The following is an 8,000-nucleotide window of genomic DNA, read 5'->3' on the forward strand; positions in this document are numbered from 1 at the left end:
TTGAGGGGCTGTCTTCCTGCACGCGGTTCGAGCACCACCCCCGCCCCGTTCCCATGGCAGCCTGGCACGTTCCACTGCACTCTTCACACCGCACCCCGTCTGGTCCCTTGTCAGTCTGTCCCAACTGGGCTGTGAACGCCTGGCGCCTGGCGAGCGGGGCGAGCCTTCCTGCCTCTCGGCCACCTGGCTGAGCACCTGGCAGGCTCTAGGTGGGAGCGGGGGTGGGCAAGAGTGGAGAGGCCAGAGGAAGCCCCAAGAGGGGAGGACCCCCTGTGGGCCTGAGGGCCACCACACCCCAAAGCATTTACTGAGCACCCCTGGGTACCGTCGCAGTGCATGGCTCTGGGGAAAAGTCCAGGTTCGTAAGATGCAGTCATCAGCTTACAAACACTTTCACGTGTTTTGAACTTCACACACTGTCATGAGTAAATTGTACAGTCAGCCTGTTTACCTGAGAAGAGAGTGGTTCTACAGCGTTCACATGGGGTGTAACAGAAGGGCCGGTAGCCTTGGGCCACACACGTTTTTTGAGTCCCCAGCCAGCCTTGGACCTGGCGGAGCTTCATCGCCCTGGTTTCTGGGGATGGGAGCTCTGCAGCCACACCCCTCTTACCGTGCCCCAGCCTGGCCTGGGACCTAGGACAGCAGGACTTGCCAGACAAGACGGTGCCCTGAGTCAGGGCTGGCCCAGGCCTGCACCACCTCACGCCCAGGTCCACAGAGCACCCTCCAGGGCCCAGCCGAGGAGGCAGGCAGCAAGTACATGCAGGAGCCGGGCAGCCTGGATGGGGCGTGTTTGGAAATCCCAGGGCCCAGAGGCGAGATCCGACCCGAGGGGCTGTGCCCTGGGAGCTGGGGCTGGGTGGACAGCGGCTGAGTTCGTTGCTGAGAGCCCTGTGTGTCCTAGGACTAACCCGGGGAACCGTCAGTTGCCAGTATTGTCACCCGCCTCACGGTGACCACGGGGGTAGCCCGACCCTCCATCCATCAGCACACAATTCTCGAGCCCTGACTATGCACCAGGTTGTGTTCTGGGCCCTGCAACCATGGCGATGGAGAAACAGCCCTGCCTTTATATTCCCTGAGGGGCACAGACAGTAAGCAAGGAACAGGCCGTCGTGGAGCCTGCGAGACCACGCGCAGGGCTGCTGTGGGACAAGGAGGCAGAGGTGCCGGCTCGGGGGTGAGAGGAGCCGAGAGAGGCCCGCACGGAGGAGGGGACCTTGGGGCAGAGCTGAACTGTGTGAGGGAGCCAAGTGGACACGGGGGTGGGGGGCGTTCCAGCAGAGGTAGGGGCCGGGCCAAGGCCCGGGGACAGGGGCGAGCCTGGCACGCCTGGGGCAGCAGGAATGGGAGATACCGTGAGAGCCGAGGGGGGCGAAGCTCAGCGCCCCCCCTCGCCGGGGCGCCTTCGTTGCTCTGCGCTCTGCACTTGGAGTCAGCTGTCTTTGGCCAGGGAAGCAGCCTGCCTGGACGAAACTCCCCACGGTTGCCTGTGGCCTGAAGCGGCCACCTGCAGGCCGGTGCTGAGCGCCCGGTGCACCTTGGGGACATCCAAAGGCGCGGCCCCCAGGGGTGCCCGTCTCACCCAGCTTGCGCTTGAACGGAACTGCCGCAAGCCAGGGAAACCACAGACTTGGAGGGGTGGAGGGCTTCCGCCCCTGCTCCGTCCGCCGCCTGCCTAGGTCACCAGCTCCGTGTAACCCCGGGCTGTCTTCCTCACCTGCAGGCGTTTCCTCTGCAGCCTTTAGCCCTGCTCTCCTGGGCAAGGACAGATGACAGGAGGCGGCCCGGTGGCTGCACACCATCTGTCTTGGCTTCATGAGCATTCCCTCTTCCCTCTAGCTGCCTCGAGGACATAATCCCAGGGAGAGGGCAGAGAGAAACCCTGAAATGATGGAAATCAGGTTGCTACAAATACTTGGTGAAATTGGAGTTCAAAAACAGAGCAAAATAAATTTACTCTTCTTGATCTGGGTCAGAGACAAGCAAAAACGCTGCAGGGAAAAGGGGCATAGATTACACTGGGGTGTTGGGGGTATGTGGACATGGAAGGCTTCCTGCAGGAGGTGAGGCTGGATCAAAAATTGAAGGTTCTTGGGACTTGAAGAACCTGGTGGCGCAGTGGTTAAGACTCGCGATCCCAGTGCAGGGGGCCAGGGTTCGATCCCTGCTCAGGGAACTAGATCCCCCATGCATGCCACAACTAAGAGTTCGTATGCCACAACTGAGGAGCCAGTGAGCCACAACTAAGACCCGGTACAACCAAGTTAATTAATTAATTAGTATTGAAAACATTTTGAAGGTTCTTGATACGTATGCACATTTACATTTCCACCAGTGTCCAAGAGATCCTGCTCTAACCAAGACAGTTCTCGTCCCCAGGGCTGTGAATCCAAGCATCCCTCAGGTGCTCAGAGCCCTGTGGGAGCTCTTCAGGGGGCTAGTTCCAGAGCCCGCGCTCATGCCAGGGACTGTGCTCAAGGTGGCTGGTGCTTGGCGCCTGCAGGACCAGCGCTGGCAACGTTTCTCGCAGATGCCTGGCTGGCCGGCAGGGGGCGCAAGCTCGCCACAGCCCGGGGCCCAGGAGCCCCCGGGAGCAGCCGGGTGGGTGGAAGCCAGGATGCTGAGTCTCCTGGCATTTAATAGTCTTCGAGGGCCCACCCCAAGGCATCCCCCCCGCCCTCCCCCAGCGCTGAATCCAGCCCTGCGTTTTCTGAAGAACAGTTCCTTCAGGGGCCGCCCAAGCCTCCTCCTGACTCGTAATTAGAAAGGTAAGAGGTGATGACCCAGAGTGGTTTCCAGGGATCCCGGGATGGCTGGGGAGTGTTCTCACCTGGACTCTCCAAGCCTGCAGACTGTGGAGAGACCTCCATGAACTGAGTCACTTAACATGGCAGTTGTAGAAAAATAATTCCGGGCAAAGATGCTGGTTGCAGTAATTGAGCAGAGACCGATCTAAGTATCTTCTAATACTACTGCTGCTGCTGCTACTACTAGTAAGTCATAGACTGACCAAATGATGAAATAACCCTTAGCCATTGAGAACCGTCTTCCGTGGAAGCAACTAAGTGTCCGTCGACAGATGAATGGGTAAAGATGTTGTTCATATGTACAATGGAATATTGGCCATACAAAGGAATGAAATAATGCCATTTGCAGCAACATGCATGGACCTAGAGATTCTCATACTAAGTGAAGTCAGAGAAAGACAAATATCAAACGATATCACTTATATGTGGAATCTAAACTGTGACACAAATGAACTTATTTAAGAAACAGAGGGCTTCCCTGGTTGTGCAGCGGTTAAGAATCTGCCTGCCAATGCAGGGGACATGGGTTCAATCCCTTGTCCGGGAAGATCCCACATGCCACGGAGCAACTAAGCCTGCAAGCCACAACTACTGAGCCTGTGCTCCAGAACCCATGCTCCACAACAAGAGAAGCCACTGCAGTGAGAAGCCCGCTCGCCGCAACTAGAGAAAGCCCGCGCGCAGCAACGAAGACCCAATGCAGCCAAAATAAATAAATTAAATAAATAAATTTATTTTTAAAATAAACAGAAACAGACTCAGAGACATAGAAAACAAATTAATGGTTACCAAAGGGGAAAGGGGGTGGAGGAGGGATAAATTAGTAGTTCGAGATTAGCTGATGCAAACTACTATATATAAAATAGATAAACAACAAGGACCTACTGTGTAGCACAGGGAACTATATAAAATATCCTGTAATAAACCATAATGGAAAAGAATATGAAAAAGAATATATATATATATCTGAATCACTTTGCTGCACTCCTGAAACTAACACAACATTGTAAATCAACTATAAGAGCACTGTCTTCAAGAAATCTCTAATGACATAGGATATGCTCATAATATCATATGCTAATTCTCCACGTGTCTTTCCAGAATCCGTTTCTGCTCTGCCCTGCACCCCAGTGCACTGCTTCATCCCAGTTCCCTTTGCTTCTGGCTGCAAGTCAGACACACCAGAGGGAGGCGTGGGAGGAGAGAGGCTGGGCAGGGTCTTCTCCACTCTCTCCTTGCCTCAGATGCCTCCAGGACTACAGCTCCCTCTGGGCAACCCCTCTAAGTCTGCACCCTCTATGGACTCTGATACCTCCATTTTCTTCTCTTGCCCTTTTGGCCCTGAGGGTGGTAAGAGCTCCCTGCTCTGGAAAGCTCCTGGGTGCCTCAACATCCTCCGTTTGTTCCCTTAAAACGGAGGAGGTAAACTTGTCCATGTCTCTGCAAGTCGTCCTTCACTAAGCGGCTCTCCGTTTGAACCATCAGAGCAAATGCTTTTCCTGCCAGGGCTCTGAGTGACACACATGTTAAGTGTAGAGAGAAGAATACAAAGCTTTGTACAGGAAAAAAAGGCCTGGTGCTTCATCTACATCATTTCACTGCACCCTCACAGCCATGCAGCAGAATGCAGTCAACAGGAATGTCGACACCAGATTCAAATTTAGAAAGCGTTTGAAGGAACATTCTAATCATGCCTTTATGGAAGGGAAGAAGATGCTGACAAAGGAAAAGTGAAAAAGGCACACTAGATATGTATTCCATTTTTATTTTTTAAAGTTTATTTATTTATTTATGGCTGCCTTGGGTCTTTGTTGCTGTGCGTGGGCTTTCTCTAGTGACGAGCGGGGGCTACTCTTCATTGCAGTGCATGGGTTTCTCATTGCGGTGGCTTCTCTTGTTGTGGAGCACAGGCTCCAGGCACGCAGGCTCAGTACTTGTGGCACGCGGGCTCAGTAGTTGTGGTTCGCAGGCTCAGTAGTTGTGGCTCACGGGCTTAGTTGCTCCGTGGCATGTGGGATCTTCCCAGACCAGGGCTCAAACCCGTGTCCCCTGCGTTGGCAGGCGGATTCTTAACCACTGCACCACCAGGGAAGTCCCCATTCCATTTTTAAACTGCCATAAGTTACTACTAGATTGTAACTTTTAATGCATAATATTTTAACTCTTTTAAGAATGAGCCTCTGAGAAGAGGAGGGGGCCACGTGAGCTCAGATGACCTGATTTTTCCCAACACGATATTCTAACCCCACTTAGAATGGGAGGGACTGACTTAACTTCTTAGAATCCCAGCGGTACCGCTATGTGACGTTATGTAACTCTGTGCAGTGATGATATAAACCCCTGCCTCCAGGGTCACTGTGATGGTTGACGAGTCTGTGCTGTGAAGCGTCCGGCCCTGTGTCAGGTCACAGTGGGGACTCGGCTGCCTTGTCTGGAGCGGACTTACTGCAGCAGCTGCGTGGTGAAGAAGAGATGGGGTGTGAGAGGCAACGCTTCGTGCCGTGACCTACGGCTGGCACGTAGCAGTGGCCCCTAATAAGCTGTTGACAAGTCGGTGGTGAACAGATGGATGCTGTGCCCAGATCCGCCCTCCCCAGGCTGGGTCCCAGCAGCACTGTGGAGCCGCCTCTGTTTCACAGGAGGGTCTTCATTCTCTAGGCCACTGTGCCAGCTTTTACTGCTGCGTAAGGAATTTCCTCAGGCGGTGGCCTGGGACGTCATGGATTTATTATCTCGGACTTCTGGGCGCTGCCCAGCTGAGTCTGCTGCTCAGGGACTCGCAGGCTGTGATCAAGGTGCAGGAGGGGCTGCACTCCTACCTGGACACTTGACCAGGGCTGGCCTCAGAGCCTCGGCCCGAGCTGTCCACTGGCCTCAGTGCCTTGCAGGCTCATTCTGGTTGCTGGCAGAGCCCATCTGCTTAGCTGCAGGACTAAGGTCCTTGTTCTCACGCTGGCTGGCAGCGCGCGATCCTCTCGGCTCCTGGAAGCCGCCCACACTCCCTTGCCAAGTGGCCCTCTCACCACATGGCAGCTTCCTTCCTCAGAGTCACCACGAAGGAATCTCTCTCTCACTCCAGCCTGCTCAGAGCTGTGACTGTGTGTGTGTGTGTGTGTGTGTGAGTCTGTGTGTGTCGTGTACACACACACATGTATGATCACTCTGCCGTATGATGTAATTTATCAGAGGACTGACAGCCCATCGCTTTTGCCATATCCTGTTGGTTAAAGGCAAGTCCCAGGTTCCGCCCGCACCCAGGGTGTGATTCACTGGGGGTCACCTTAGGGTGTGTGTGCCACACCTATCCCCTCAGAGTTCTGTTTTCTGTTGGGTGATGAACAAATTTATGTATTTTCCTTCCACGTACACTATTTGCATTTTCCCCAGGATGTTCAGGAAGTAATTTCCTATCTCCAGATAACGTGATAACATCGGGTATCCTGGCAATGTTCGCGACTGGTTTCCTTTGAGGCAGTGGAAGAGGTGGCCTCACTACCAGAAGCCTTTACACTCTTCAGGTTCACTGCCCAGGTGGCCGTCCACTTGCCATATCAGTTCACCCATTTACTGGTTTATATTTCTTGAGCATCTGCTGTGCGTTTAGCATTGTATGTAGAGATAATGCTAGTCTCTTCCTGGGGAGCCGACTTCTTTACTTCCTTCTTTTCCTTCTGCTGAGTAAAAGCATATTCCTTTGCTTTCAGTCAAGATACATGTTCAACCACAAATCACAGAAAGCCCAACAGTGACTTCAATAAGTAAGGACTGATTTTAATCACCTAACAAGAAGCCCAGGACCAGGCAGTCCAGGGCTGGTGCAGCTGCTCAAAGATGTCATCCTTGTCCCAGTCTCCTTGTTCCAGCATCTAACTTAGTCTTCAAGGTCACAAGACTGCTACCACAGCACCAGCCATTGCATCCACATTTCAAACAGGAAGAAGCAGGAAAGGCAAAGAGACTGGCCTTTTTGTCCTAGAAGGATCACCCTTCCTCAGGACTTCCGCCTACATCACGTAGGCCAGAACTCGGTCACATAGTCACTAGTAACTCCGAGAGGACTGGGGGAAGTGGATTTTGTAGCTGGGCACCTCGTCATCAGGAAAAAAATCAAGCAGGAAGATGGGAAATGGATTGGGGGTTGATCACCTGCGGGACCACTGCGGGGCTTTGGGCCCAATCTCACAGCCTCCCAAAGCTCAGAAAATACATCTACAGTTTCCTGCAGTGACAGCGGCTGAGTCTTTCTGGGTCCTCGTCGACAGGCTATGATGACACAGGGGTGTTCTTGCTTTATTTGCCAGGAAGGCATAATCTGAGCTACAGCAGGTGTCTTAAAATAGAACTCATGGTCTTGTGGCCCAGGAGCCCTGCCGTGCAGAGCTCACTAGGGCAGGAGAGGTCTTGTGCCAGCAATGCTTAGGGGAGAGGTCTCTTTTCCTTTTCTTCTGAAAAACATGCACAAATGTAAGGGAATTCTGTGCAGGCCCTGGCCCTGTCTGCCCTGAGAGCCAGCCCACTTGCTCACCCCTGCTCTGCCCTGGGTCCCGGCGCGGTGACCCCTGCTGGCTTTGTTGTGATTGCAGCCTGAGCCTGGCTGAGAGACCCTGGCAGCAGAGTCGGGGTTGGGAGGAAGGGAAAAGCAGGGGTTTTCCTCTCCCTTTTGACCTCGGGTCCTGTCCCCACCGCAACTGTAGCTCCACCGTGGCTCCAGTGTCCCCAGAAGGCCTGCTGAGGTTTCCGCTTTGCTCAGTGACCCCAACCCCTGAGCCCAGTGACGCCACCTTTTTGTGTTGCTCTCTGGCCCGGGACCGGCAGCTGCTGGCATTGATCTCGGTTGTCTGTTGGCTTCCTAACCCTAACCCTAACTCTCCCATCCCCACGGTGTGACCAGTACTTCGCCTAAGTCCCACTGCTTTAAATATTCCAGTGGGTTTTGCCCGCTGGCTAGATCCCAACTCGGAGAAACAGTACAACAAACACCCAAAACACCCATCACTTTGGTTTGACAATGATTGCCACTCAACGATACTTGTTTCATCTTTTTTTGTTTCTGTGGGAAAAAAATCCCAGCCCTCCTGGTGTTGCTTAAATGAGTTCAGTATGTATCGCTCAAGAATAAGGACATTTTCTTACATAACAAGTATATTCAAACTGCTCCCCCCTGTGTTCACACATTAACACACCTAA

The 8,000-nt window shown here is 53.4% G+C and overlaps 1 protein-coding gene across 1 annotated transcript in view; it reads left to right on the plus strand.

Moving 5' to 3' along the window:
• Window positions 1-5,224, plus strand: part of TMEM177 (transmembrane protein 177) — a 20,161-nt gene extending 14,937 nt beyond the window's left edge. The window contains exon 3 of the mRNA XM_024759176.1: window positions 5,164-5,224. The gene's annotated coding sequence lies outside the window, so the exon portion shown is untranslated. The remainder of the gene's footprint in view (window positions 1-5,163) is intronic.
• The last annotated feature ends 2,776 nt before the right edge of the window (window positions 5,225-8,000 follow it).

This window comes from Neophocaena asiaeorientalis, unplaced genomic scaffold (genome assembly GCF_003031525.2).
Source record: "Neophocaena asiaeorientalis asiaeorientalis breed wild unplaced genomic scaffold, Neophocaena_asiaeorientalis_V1.1 scaffold593, whole genome shotgun sequence".
In the NCBI taxonomy this organism is placed as follows: domain Eukaryota; kingdom Metazoa; phylum Chordata; class Mammalia; order Artiodactyla; family Phocoenidae; genus Neophocaena; species Neophocaena asiaeorientalis.